Source organism: Ursus americanus, chromosome 19, assembly GCF_024610735.1.
Source record: "Ursus americanus isolate L20-20 chromosome 19, mUrsAme1.1.p, whole genome shotgun sequence".
Lineage (NCBI taxonomy): Eukaryota > Metazoa > Chordata > Mammalia > Carnivora > Ursidae > Ursus > Ursus americanus.
The window spans coordinates 52,203,915-52,218,274 of record NC_142145.1 but is presented as its reverse complement, the minus strand read 5'-3'; the positions used below and the strand labels follow the sequence as shown (position 1 = coordinate 52,218,274).

General features: G+C 40.6%; 1 pseudogene; it reads left to right on the top strand.

The window, feature by feature from the left end:
- The first annotated feature begins 12,602 nt into the window (after window positions 1-12,602).
- LOC123782105 (U6 spliceosomal RNA) lies at window positions 12,603-12,698 on the top strand (annotated as a pseudogene).
- Window positions 12,699-14,360: the final 1,662 nt, after the last annotated feature.

The window sequence follows — 14,360 nt, the reverse complement described above, 5'->3', positions numbered from 1 at the left end:
TCACTAGCATACCAAACTTAAGAGGATGTAATGACAGAGTTTAAAGTATATTAAAGGTCACCTAGCTCCTCTCCCTCATTTTAATAGATGAGGAAAGTAAAATCCAGAAGGGTAAAGTGATTTGCTTTTACAAACAGTATTATATTTCACCTTTGCTCAGGCTTCCTATTGGTGATGTACAGGAAAGATAGAAGCAGAAGTGCATGACAAGGGGTGCCTGGGTGGCACAGCGGTTAAGCGTCTGCCTTCGGCTCAGGGTGTGATCCCGGCGTTATGGGATCGAGCCCCACATCAGGCTCCTCCGCTATGAGCCTGCTTCTTCCTCTCCCACTCCCCCTGCTTGTGTTCCCTCTCTCGCTGGCTGTCTCTGTCAAATAAATAAATAAAATCTTTAAAAAAAAAAAAAAGAAGTGCATGACAATATCTCAGCTAACAGATTTGCACATAATATGTATGTGTGTGCATGGAGAGTGTGTAAGGCTTCTGTTTGTCATTGAAAAGCATTACAGAATTTTCTTCAAGAGCCATTTCTAGGTGATAAAAACTCAGACACATGCAGCTATCCGTTGCCTGAAGAGTGATTTTATTGACTTTCTACAAGTTAAGGTCAGAACCCAAGATCCTTTCCATCCTGTCTCCAAGGATCAAAGGTGCTTCTTTCTTCTTTTATGTCCTTTTCTGTATATAAACAGAGGGAAGAAATTGTTCTCCAACCCTCATGTACAAGGAGTAGCTTGTCACTTGTATAGAAAATTTCTATCGATTCTGATCACATCACCTTTGATCGAAATTGTATGTGTGTTACCTGTTGGTTTTTTGTAGGCTTAGAAAAACAAAACTCTAGTTGACAAAGTTCCTTCAATTCCTTTTTGCACGAATAATGAATGGTGTTGAATTTCACCAAATTATTTTTCTTTAATAATAATAAATTATTATTTATTTAGATGATCATATGGTGAGGGTTTTAAAAAATTTTTATCTGTTAAATTAGAGAATTAAATTGATTGGCTTCTTAAATATCAAGCTAACTTTTCATTCCTAGGGTAACTCTATCTGCTCATAATTTGCTATCCCTTACATATTGCTTGTTTTGACCTGCTAATATCTCATTAAGGATTTTTGTGTCTATATTCATGAGACATATTCACCTGTAGTTTTCTTTTCTTGTAATATATTCTTCGTGTTACTATCTAGATAATACTGACCTTGTACAATGTTCTGGGAACTATTTTTTTTATTTTATATTTTCTTTTTTTTAAGATTTTATTTATTTGTTTATTTGAGAGAGAGAGAGAGAGAGCACAAGTAGGTAGAGCAGCAGGCAGAGGGAGAGGAAGAAGCAGGCTCCCCACTGAGCAGAGAGCCTGATGATGCGGGGCTCAATCCCAGGACCCTGAGGTCAAGACCGGAGCCAAAGGCAGCTGCTTAACTGAATGAGCCACCTGGGTGCCCCTCATTTTATATTTTCTAAAAGATTTTATGTAACATCGGCTTTATATATTTAATGATTGGTAGAATTCATAAGTAAAGACATTTAAGCCTGAAGTTTTGTTTTGTTTTTATTCATTTGTTGTTTTTTTACTAGGAGGTTATGAAGTATAATTTTGTTTTTCAAACTGGTCAATCATTTCAGTCTTTCTATATTCATCCAGACTTGATTTACAGCCCACTGTATAGTCCATTTCTGTACACATTCCAAAGGCATTTTAGAAGAATGTACATCCTGTCATTCTTGGGCATTTTGTTGTATAAATTTCAATTAAATGACGTCGGTTGATTGTGCTTTTCAAGTTTTGTATATCCTTGCTGCTTTTTCAACTGTTGTTCTATCGATTACCAAGAGAAGAAGGTTGAAATTTCCAACTGGTAATTGTGGCAAACTCCTTCTTGAGTGCCTTTAAGTATTTCTGTACTTAAATACTTTTTATCCAGGCTTTATACGTGTTATAAATGTGTATAGGTGAATAAGACATAAGTTACTTTGCTATTATCAGAATCAGAGCTCCTGTGTAGATCACTTCTAGTATTTTGTAAGGAAGATAGTTACTATTATTTGTGTTTAGCAGAGATTAGCAAAAGGTATTGACTCCGCTGGTGCAGAGGCATACCGAAAAAGGCAAAGCAGAAATCTATTACAGTGAAGTAGGTGGCTTGAAGCAGAATCAATAACAAGATGGTGTTCGGGTTAGGTATTGCTGGGAAGTAAGGGATATCCATTTTGTTGATGGCCTTGAGATCTAGGAAAGACCTGAGATCTTCATCTATTCGGCTTGTATAATGGCAGGATAAAAGTGTTACGGAGCTACTATGGGGTCTGAGAAGACCTTTGCTTAGAAGTCTTTCAAATATTGGTTTGAGCCCTTCCTTTGCTTTTGGCTTCAAAGGATATTGGGTAAGTTTAGGTACCAGTAGGATCAATGTGAACTTCACTAGGCTCTGATCAAATTATTTTTCCTATGCTATTGGAATTTTACCCCATAGAGGGTCAAATATGGTACCAAGATCTGAATATGCATCAAATATAACAAAAAAGGAAAAAACTACATATCCAGGGCAGATACAATTTGATTTTGGCTAGAGGAGTGCTTTGGAACCACGAGGAATAGTTTCTGTGCTGTGTATTTGTACAATCCCATTTGCAAAGTAAGTCCTCATTAAATTTGCAAGAGTAGTATCATGGAGCAGGAAGAAATATTTTTAGTTATGTGTCCAAGGGTTACAGTTAATTATTAGGAGATAGGGAAAATACGTGGGGTATTTGAAATACCTGTCGTCGTTGTATGTTTTCTCTGAGAAGAATTCAGAGATTGAGCAGTTAGAAGTGTTTAATGTAGAAAGGATATTGCTTGTATCTATCAGGAATCGATGAGAGTAACTATCTATATTTATATTTAATCTGCCTTAAGTGTTTAAGTGTAAGGCAGAATATTGGGTACGTTTTCCTTCCTAAGAGCACCATCATTGATCTGAATTGTGGGATATTTCTATGTCGTTTCTATTTTGTAAAAAAAAAAAAAAAAAAAAAAGCAATATTTTTTCCTATGTTCCTTCTGTTTACAATATTTACACATGTTCTTGTCAAAAGGTGGTAAATTGGGAAATGGGTCACACAACTATTTGATCTGCAGGGTCATAAGTCTATTTGGGGTCCTGTCTAATTTCATCAGACAGCTCTTTTAAAATGCTGTACTGGGTGTTATAATTCATGTTAAGGCCCTGTCTCTCATTTCAATTTCTGTTTTTGAATTAGGTCTCCGATTTCAGGTTTAATTCCATTGACAAAATGAGATAAAAGGACTGCTGTTACATTGGCACCTTCGTTAACTTTCAAATGTTAGGAAGTATTGCCTAGGGGCACCTCAGTGGCTCAGTACGTTGAGGATCTGACTCTTGATTTCGGCTCAGATCATGATTTCAGGGTCCTGAGATTTAGCCCCATGTAGGCTTCCGTGCTCAGCAAGGAGTCTGCTTGAGGATTTCTCTCCCTCTCCCTCTGCCCAGCCCTTGACTCCTGTGTGCACGCTCTCTCTCAAATAAATTAATTAATTAAAAAAAGAAAGTATTCCCTGGTCTGTTATAAAAATCTCTTATCATTTTATCTTTTCTCCATTTGCAGAAAAAATTATGATACAACTGATCTGTATTCAAAAATTTCTTGGAGTAGTTCGGAGATTTTGTCCTACTTTTCAGGCCCCTTTTGGCTCTTGGGTATATTCTGGAAAGAAATGCCACCTCACACCTGTCAGAATGGCTAAAATAGAAAACACAAGAATGACAACAGGTGTTAGCGAGGATGTGGAGAAAAAGGAACGCTTGTGCATTGTTGATGGGAATGCAAACTGGTACGACCACTGTGGAAGACAGCGTGGAGGTTCCTCAACAAATTAAAAAATAAAATTATCATATGATCCAGTAATCATACTACTGGGCATTTTGCCAAAGAATATGAAAACACTAATTCAAAAGGATATATGCACTCCTATTTTTATAGCAGCATTATTTGCAATCACCAAATTATGGAAATAGCTCATGTCCATCAATTGATGAATGGATAAAGAAGAAGTGGTATATGTATACAATGGAATATTACTTAGCCATAATAAAGAATGAAATCTTGCCATTGCAACAAATGGATGGAGCTAGAGAGTATAATGTTAAGCAAAATCAGCCGGTCAGAGAAAGACAAATAGTATATGATCTCACTCATATTGGAATTTAAGAAACAAGCAAACCAACAAAGGAAAAAAAGAGACAAACCAAGAAATAGACTCATAAGTATAGAGAACAAACAGATGGTTACCAGAGGGGAGGTGGTTGGTGGGGGATGGGTGAAGTAGGTGAAAGGGATTAAGAGTATACTTACCTTGATGAGCACTGAGTAATAAATGGAATTGTTGAATCACTATATTACACCCCTAAAACTAATATAACACTGGAATTAAATGAAAAGAAAGAAGGATCTTGTAGGTCCTTTTCCAGGTGAATCTAATTAGCTTTTGTCATCTAGCATTCGATATGAGGTTCCAACCAACATGTGTACGAGTTAATATTGGTCAGGGAACCCAGGGCTACCCAGAAGGATTCTAAATTCTCTGAATACAGGCACACGTGCTCTACGTGCTTTATTATGCTTTACAGATACTGGTGGGTTTGTTTGTTTGTTTGTTTGTTTGGTTGGTTGTTTGTCTTACAAACTCATGGTTTGTGGTAACCCTGTATTGAGCAAATCTGTTGGTGCCATTTTTCCAACAGCATTTGCTCACTTTGTGTCTCTGTGTCACATTTTGGTAATTCTCACAACATTTTACACTCTTTCATTATTAATATATTTGTTATGGTGATCTATGATCAATTCTTATGACTCACTGAAAGTTTCTATGTAGTTAGCTTTTTTTTTTAGCAATTGAATATTTTTATTTATTTATTTTTTTAAAGATTTTATTTATTTATTTAACAGAGATAGAGACAGCCAGCGAGAGAGGGAACACAAGCAGGGGGAGTGGGAGAGGAAGAAGCAGGCTCATAGCGGAGGAGCCTGATGTGGGGCTCGATCCCAGATCGCCGGGATCACGCCCTGAGCCGAAGGCAGACGCTTAACCGCTGTGCCACCCAGGCGCCCCTGAATATTTTTAAATTAAGGTATGTATATCATTTCTCAGACATAATGCTATTGCACAATTAATACACTACAGTATAACGTAAGCATAACTTTATATGTACTGGGAAACCAAAAAATTCGTTTGACTCGGTGTCAGTGCCATGGGTGCTATTATTGCAGTGGTCTGGAACTGAACTCCAAGGTTTATCTGTAGTTGCTGGTCTTGTCTTGGTTTAGGTAAATCCTTATTAATAGCTCTTGTTTCAGCTGGAGTCCAAGGATTAAGTTACAGTTGCCTGCATACTTGGCTCATGGGAGGAATAAATCCTTGGAGACAGCCAGTATTTGAAGGTATAAGAGTTTTAGGGGAAAGATAGCAGCTCTGGACAAGGGAAGAACATAGAGGAGGTACAAGAAGAGATCAGAAGGATAAGGGTTAGAGGGACAACTGGATTTAGGGAGGCAACAGGAAGACAGAAGGGACAATATTCACTAGGAAAATAAATCTAGTCTGCTCTTGCTTCAGTTCGTCAGCTGGCTCATTTGCTTTGGCCAAAGAATCTTTAATTGAGACAAGGTTTGCGTCAGCATTTCCTTCGGAGTCTGCATATCAGTCATAAGATGCTGCCCATTGAACGTGTGAGATCTTACTCCTTTTCTTTCCTAAGATACCTCTCAAATGACCAATTTTGTTCAAATCAAACATTTCCCAGAGTGGCCACTGAAGACCCAAGTCATCCCTGATGAAGTTGTGCCATTTAGAAAGATATGCACAAGAATTTATATTTTAAGAATTTATAATATAAAATGATATTGTAAGGAGAGTACACAGAGGAGGCAAGGGTTTTTACACGTAGGGGAGAGGATTTAGACTGAGACACCCCACAAGAGTCAGCCATGGTAAGTAGGAATGTAATGCTTGTGATGCTTGCTCCCCCCAGTTTCAGGGCCCCAACCTAATGGCTGGCTGCCTGTGAGCACAGACCTGACAACTGGCACCCACCCTACCCTGCCGTCCTGCCCCATTCCACCCCCCAGAAGGAAAACCAGAAAGAATGTTCTCTTTGGATCCAAGCCAAGCTCACAGGAAGGAAAAAAAAATGAGAGGGGAAAGAGCTTCATCTGGTTTTATTGATGACCCACAGCAAAGTTGTACAAGTGAACATGGATTCTGTGAGAACTACAAACTCACCAGTCTGTGGGGCTGGATGGACGAATAGGTTTATAGGGTCTCTCCTGCGTTCTGCCCTGTGATTCTCCTTCTTATAATGAACAATGGTTTTAAATGGCCCAGCACAAAACAGGAGCACAAAAGAGCAAAAACAGAAGGAAAAGGAGCAGCCTCATTCCACGTAGGACCCAAACAAATGAGAATCAACAATAAAGCCTCATTACTGAACTGAGGATAAAGAGCCAAGGATCTCCATCAAGGCAAGCGGAGTGGGGATGAGACCTGGCGCTGACTTACTACTTTGGCAAGACCTCCACAAGCTGCCAGCAGCTAGTGACAAAGAGATTCTGTGGGCACTGCACACATCTGGTCAAACACTGGGATTTGCTGCAGAGGACAGAACATACGACTTTGGTGACACCTTCAGGAAACTATGGAAATAAGCAGAGACCATCCCTACTGGAACAAATGTAGACTATTTATCTAGGGCTTGCTGTAGAAAGAAAGTTGGCCACTGTCCCTGTGTTTGGCAGACTCTGAGGCAGGCAGAAGAGTGGGAGAACTTTATAGTGGGGGGAGAAAAAGGAAGGCTCACGTATGCCCTGGGTGGAGGGTGTTGGCTGGCGAAGCTGGAAGTGGGCATACTAGAGCCTCTTCTGAGATTGGTTTGGGGTATGTATTTGCCTTTCTCGGGTTGCTCCTGAGTGGAAGCCAGGGCGCGTAAAAGGGAAACCAGCTGTCTGATAAACTCTGATTGTCTGGACCTATTGCTGGAGAGGTTGTGGGTCAAAATTCTGTAGTTCTACATGGTCTGGCCATGGTCTATTTGCACATTTAGTCCTTTTATTTTTCTTATGCTACTGAGGTACATTTTCAGTGTCATGAATCAACAGAGGACCACAATGACAAACTTATTTGCTTCACGTAGATAACAAATTAGGTAAACTATCTTAGCTAAAAGTTTAAAAAAATTAATTTAGAAGTTAATATAGTAAAATAAACCCAAACAAATATTCAGCCAGAAAATAATGATCTCAAAGAAGTTCTTAAAGGAAAAGCCACTTTTATCTCCCTAAAATATCCTAGGACATCTTCTCAATGTCACTGCCATTTCTCCTCGAGGCTGTTTTAGAATGAATAAGCACTTTTTAAAAACCTGGTGTGAGCTAAACCTCTTTACAGAGAGGAGGGTGACCTATTTTAGACTTTTGCACCCCTGACAAGTGTTGTGCTGTGTCACTAAGAAGCCAGGAAACCTAGAAGGCTCAACCTAGAAGAAACCTTTGGAATATTCACTGCTTCTCAGCAGCCGGTAAACAGAATTTTTACACTGTACGAGATCTTAGCACCCTCAATATTCTGGCTGACAATGTGTAGCCTCTTCAGCTTGGTGCCAAAAGAAGCTTGCCTACCGGAATGGCAAAGCACTGAGAAACATGCTCTACGACTTTAGCTGTGACTTCCAGCAATGTCTGCCCTCCTTCCTCCACCTCTTGCGGGAGTCTTTCACGCACACCTCCTCCAACACCTCCATTTTCATGTAAATTTCTTGAGGGTAATGCAAATCAAGATTTTTTTTTTTCTTCCTGAGCTTGACAAAGAAAAAGATAGCTCACCTTATCTGGCTCAGATCCTACAATGAGGGACTGGTTTTAGATTCAGATTTTGTGCCTTCGATTTATTCAGAATCCATTTTGTCTTAAAGAAAAAAAGTTTGCCCATGTGAAAATACATTGTAAGCATGAAACAAGCACAAAGCATTATTAGTTTTTGAATCAGTTGAGTTTTATATTTGACTTGGAAAGACGTTTCTTACCAAAGAAATACGGGAAATTGAAACCCAAAAAGAGCAATTTGGGGTTCATATCATTTCTGCATATGAATATACACCTTCAAAAGTCCCTAACTCCATACAATTGGAAATGCAGTCAGCTCCTCACCAGTGGGAGACCTACCAAAGGTGCATAAGGTTATTATCGTGGTCAGGTGCATGGTTCAGGACCTCTATGTCTTATGCACATGGCATGTAGCTTCTGATGATCTGGTCACATGTGTTAAATGAAAAGTTTCATCATTGCAAATTATTCACTATAAAATGGTTACAGAAAAAGAAGATCAGTGTAATAAAAAAGTTTAAAACTCCCACTTAATTTATTCCTGACACAACATGATCTTTGGTATTGGCTTTAAAATACTGCAGTGAAGAAAATGGGGCAAGAGATGAAAAGAGATTAGCAAAACGTTGATGATTGTTGAATTCAGTAATAAGGTGTTCATTATATGATGTGTTTTTTTGGGTTTTTTGGTTTTTTCTTACTTTGGGGTATGCTTAAAATTTTTCACAATAAAGGTTTAAAAATCACCTCCCATATTGGAAAGGGGGAGTATGGAAAACAACAAACAGGGTCACTGGTCCATCTGATATCTCATTACACAAAATTAGCAAGGACTTCTGACCTACAGAGGATGGAAACTCCATCTTTTGACTAAGTATCTGGCTCTTTTTGGTTCTGAACTCAGGCAGGATCTCTTTTGCTCATTACCCTGTTTGGTCACCTGAGATGAATAATCCAGAAGATGTTCCTTTTGGTGGTTGTAGTTTTGGTGACCCATTTTCTGTTGACATGGGTTCAGAGCCTAGGCATTGCTTTAGGGACTTAGCAGAAACACAGCATTGCTGGCCAACCTCGGGGTCTCTTGGGCAATGTGATTCTACTGTAAAGTCAGTAGACTTTGATCTCTTTCTACTTTTGCACTGCATGGGCTAAAAACAAGGTAAGATAGCTTGTTGGATGGTTCGTTGCCTTTGAGTCTAGAACCCACATCAGGAAGAGTTCATTGGCTTCTCTCTCAAACCCTGCCTCGGGAAGTTCAAAAGAATAGCCTGGAGTGAGAAGGCACAGTTAATCTCCTTCTTGCCCCAGCACATATTAATATTTCCCCAGTTGTCCCAAAATGTCTTTTATAGTTATCCTCTCTTCCTCCCAATATGAGGGGACCAGTTTTCTTTGTTGGCTAAGTTTTGCTATGACAATGAAGTCATCTAAACCATGCAGCATCACGTGTAGGATGTAGATTCTTGTGCAAACTCCGCGTCTTTTTGTAGGCTGTTAACAAATGGTGGTTATGCAGACCAGCAGCAGGCTGTGACCCATGCTCTTGGGAGGTCTGTTGTAGTACCTCCCCCAGTTTAGATTTAGCTAATTCTTTCCACTTGGAGCCTTTTAACTTCTTTCTCCTGTATTTCCTATGAACTACAAGTTGAGTGTAAGGCAGCACTCTCCCATACAAGTGTAATGTGAACCCCAAAGGAGAGCCATGTTGGTGATCTTACATTTTCTAGTGGCCACATGAAATTTGTAAAAAGGAAGAGGTGGAATTCATTTTAATAGTATATTTTATATTTAACTTAATAGAGTCGAAATCGAATCGTTTTAACATGCAACTGATATAATAATTATTGTTGATCAATTTTACTTTTTAGTTTTACTCTAAGTCTTTGAAATCTGGTGTGTATCTTATGCTTATAACCACATCTCAGTTTGCACTAGTCACATTTGAAGTGCAAAGTATCAGGTTTTGACTGCATTCAGAATGAACACTTCAGGATACAATTATTCATAGCTGGTGCTGCCATCCTATTAGATGGCTCATAATGTCAGCTTACCCCAGCATCTAAGCTAATAGGAGATATTGTTTTCTTATCAAAGAACTGCTTGTTCTCTAATGAATCTTTTAAGTAAAATGGAATTCCATGTGTCAAGTAGAAATACAGCAGTGGAAAACATTTTATTTTTATTTATTTTTTATTTATTTATTTATTTATTTATTTATTTATTTGGAAAATATTTTAATTGGTTATAACAGACCCGTGGAGAAAGAGCAAAAATCAGAGAGGCCTCTTAGATGACACAGATTCCTTTATAGACAATAGTTAGGTTTGAGAAATTTTATTTTTTTAAGGACTGGTTGATTTATTTGAGAGAGACAGCGCAAGTGGGGAGAGGGGCAGAGAGAGGGAGAGAAGCAGGCACCCCTCTGAATGGGGACCCTGACACAGGGTTCAATCCCATGACGCTGAGATCATGAGCTGAGCCAAAATCAAGAGTGGGACACTTAACCTACTGAACCACTCAAGCACCCTGAATTTTTTAAAATCTGATGATATGGGATGGAGTTGTTCACACATTCATGTCCCGTTGCGGTCTTATGAAAGGTGTCTGCTGTACATACTTAATGTAAAGTAATCAGCTGCTACACAAGAGACAATAGTGAGCACCCTAGCAATGTTAGCAGGGCGCAAAGTTCCAGCAAGAACCGATGCTAATTCTTGTAGTCTTACATTGTGAAGACTGTAGCAGTTTCCTAAGTATTCACATAAGGAAAAAAAACTAAAACCAAAACTTGCAATTTAAGAGCTTTAAAGATTATTCCAGTAAAACTGATGGATAAGTTACACATTGCCTTTAAAATTACATATTGGAATACCTTTTCTTTCAGTGTATGCATTACTGTTTAATGATATAAAAAGCATTCAGTAGCAATTTGGCTGATAAATTCTGTATCAGACATTTATCACAGGGACAAGTTAGAGGTCGCTTAGTTCCTGCAAAAGGTTGCTTCCCTGTGGATTTGGCAAAGGACCGAGTGGGATCGAGTACTTCCCATTTCTTGAGCCTGTTCTGACCAGGATTGGCTTCTTGGCCTCCATCTGGGGCTGCCTTTCTTCTGGGTGTTCATGCCCTTGTATAGAACGTGCCAGACTTCATCATCAGGGCCTCTGATCGGCTGTCTTTCCTCTGCAAAAGAGGAAGGGAGACCAAGAGAGGGCAACTCCGAGAGAAGGGGGGTCAGGGCAGGGCTGGGGCACCAGAGTCCCATCTCATTTCTCCTGGCGCTCCAGAGATCAGGCCCTATTTGGGGGCCCTGAAAGAAGGCACTAAATAAGATTCCCTTTAAAAAATGAATGTATTTATTGGATTTACATAGGCCCACTCCTCCAAAGAGTTCAATATTCAAAATTATTTAGGCTTTGAGGCTGGTCACGCTCTCTGAACTCTGGGGGCTACCGAGGAGTTTCGCGAGAGCTCCAAGTAAGGAGCGAGGAGCGGCCACCCGTCTTTGCTGAGTTCCCTATCCATCCAGTGGGAATTGGAACAGTCTTGTTAAAACATTTTAAATTCTTAGGCTACAATTGCATACCTAATCATAAAATACCGTTTTGCCTACTTTCCAGTGTTACGAGGATAGCTTCGGTACAATCACGTAAATCACCACCAAAGGGTCGGGGAAATGAGATCCGTGCTTTGAGAACTGTGGGATTCTGGTTTACAGCGTCTGCTGGAAAGCCTTACAGTGCCCCCTCTGAAGATCGTTTCTCATTTTTCCCAGCATAGAGCATCTGCTGCTGAGGCAAATGAAAACCAGTTGGAACCCAAAAAACAGCGATTGGGTTTTAATAATCCTGTATCGTAAATGAGCTTGTCACTGTGTGAGCATCGCTCTGAGCAATTTGGTACACCATTTTTCTATCCTCTAAATTAGCATAGTGCTTTCCTTCCGGGCGGCTAAAATGCTTCGTGTGTATAACCTGGATTTATGTGACAAAACAGAGGGAACAGAGTTGTCCCGGAGGGGGAGTGGGACCTAGCCCTTAACCCCTTCCCTCTGTTTCGGTTGGTAGTGCCAAGGTCCCAGAGAGGCAGTGAGGTACAGGGAGTGAGCGGTGGCTTTGCTTCTGAAGGCCCAGCTGACTCTTAACTCAGCCCGTGCAGATGTGCAGATGGACTGAGACGGAGCAAAGATAAACCTCCATGAGTGATACAAGGGCAAGAATACCTTTTTTTGTAGAGATGTGAGAGGGAACAAATGAAATCGTTGCCATTTATTTCCCTGGACTCTGTCCCCTTCCGTGGCCCTGGCTCTACAACGCCTGGTTTGAAGTTGGTCCAATAGGCTAATTTCTCAATGCCCACACCCCACCAGCGAGACCCCCAGAGAGGACTTGACAGCCACGTTTTGGTGCCTCTGTTAACTCATACATCCGTGCTCTCGAACCAAGCCTTGCTTCCCTGGACTGCCTGGTGATCCTTCTGTTTCCTAATCAGTTCTTCTCTTTCTCTGCCCATGCTATTATTTTAATGTAATTTTTCTTCAAACCCACTATGCTATGACTTAATCTCTATTCTCAGCAAACGACTTTGACTCTTGCTGAACTGAGAGAAGAAAAACACAGGCAGAGAACAATATCACGGGAATTCTCACAACTTCCTATAGCTCTGCGCTTAACTTTATCAGCTTTCCTGGTTCCCCCTTCTTTGTTCCCACTGTGATGCGCTTGCTTTGGCAGCACATATACTAAAACTGGAACGCTACGGAGATTAGCATGGCCTCCGCGCAAGGATGACACGCACATTTGTTCTCACTGTGGCACGATGAGCCCCCTGCCCCCCTTCGAGGCTTATCTTCCCTTTTTTTCTGCTGGATCTCATCCAGTTTCACCTTCATCGGATCTACGCTATTAATCATCCACTTTCTTCATTCTATGTTATTATTTCCCTCTTTAAAGGAATCTTTGCCATGACACATAATTACATTCAATATTTCCATCTTAACAAAAGAAACCCTTCCTGGATCTGGGTTCTAGGTTGACAGGGCTGGCAGCCTCTGCTCTTCCTTTCCCTTTACTGCCCAGCTTTACAGAAGCTTTACTGTTTCCTGCTTCACTTTTATTCATTCTTCAAGCACTGTAATCGGACCACCACTCTCCATCTTCGTGGAAGCTAGTTTTGGTGAGGTCATCTATGATTATTCTGTTTTAATACCTAATGGCCACTTCCAGGTCTTTATCTTGTTCAACTTCTCTGAAATATTTGTATTCATAAGCACTCCTCCTATTTAAAATATTTTTTTGGTCATCTTTTGAGGTTTCACACTCACTTTGGTTTTCCTGCCACCTCTTTGCCTCCCCAGACTCAGCATCCTTTACCAGTTCCTCTTCCTATCATGTGGTGTTCCCCAGGTTTCTATCCTGCGGTTTTGTCCCTTCTCAATTCGTCCTCTTGGGGGGTTGCAACAACTTCCAAGGTTTCATTTAGGGATAGTGAAGCCCAGCTTCACTCTGAATCCTGAGCTTCCACAGACCCCTGCCCAGTAGATAACTTCCCTTTAATGTCCCCTCAGCCTTAAGAGCTCAGTGTGTTTCCATATAAAGTTCTCAGCTTCTCCCAAATGGTCTCCCCTCCCCATTTATCTTATCCCAGTGAGGGGGCCCACGTCTTAGTTGCTGAAACCAAAAGACTGGCTGTTGTCTTAGGATCTTCCCTCCCCCCCCCAATATGCACTATCAACATATCTAAAGCCACATCGGAGCCCTAGAGCTTTCATCTCCCACTAGCTCTGCCCGTCATCTCACTGAGATCCCAACCATACCTGCCTCTGACTTGCCCTTCATGCCTCGGGCCTGGCTGCTCTCCAGCTCTCTTTTGGCACCCACAGCAGTATTTCTACAAACCAAACACAAATCTGACATTTCACTCCCCTGACTGAAACTCTATTCCATAATGCTTTATTGATACATACAAGGTACTTCACAGTCCTGCTTCTGTTTCACTTTGTGGATTCATAATTTTTATTCCCCCATCCTGAAGTTCTGTGAGTCAGATAAACTGAAGCATGAAATGCCCTGTAAAGTCTCATGCTACCAGCACATACTTCTGCATATTCATGTTCTTCCTCCAGGAGCACCTTTCCCTTCTCCCTCCTGAATTCATCTCACTAACTCTTACCCGCCACGTGTCAACTTTCAGCTCACCTGCTCTAGGAAGATTTCATTGACCCTTTCCCTCTCTTTCCCACTGACTAGCTGTCACCCATGTAGGCACTATAGTTTTTGCTATGAATTTGTGTTCAATAATTAATTGGTGCTGCTTCTCTCTCTCTCTCTCTCTCTCTTTCCTCCTCCTCCTCCTTCTCCCCCTCCTGCTCCTGCTGCTGCCTTCTGCTGCTGCTTCTTCTTCTTCTTCTTCTTCTTCTTCTTCTTCTTCTTCTTCTTCTTTCTGCTACTACTACTATTAGCAGACTTAGACCTAG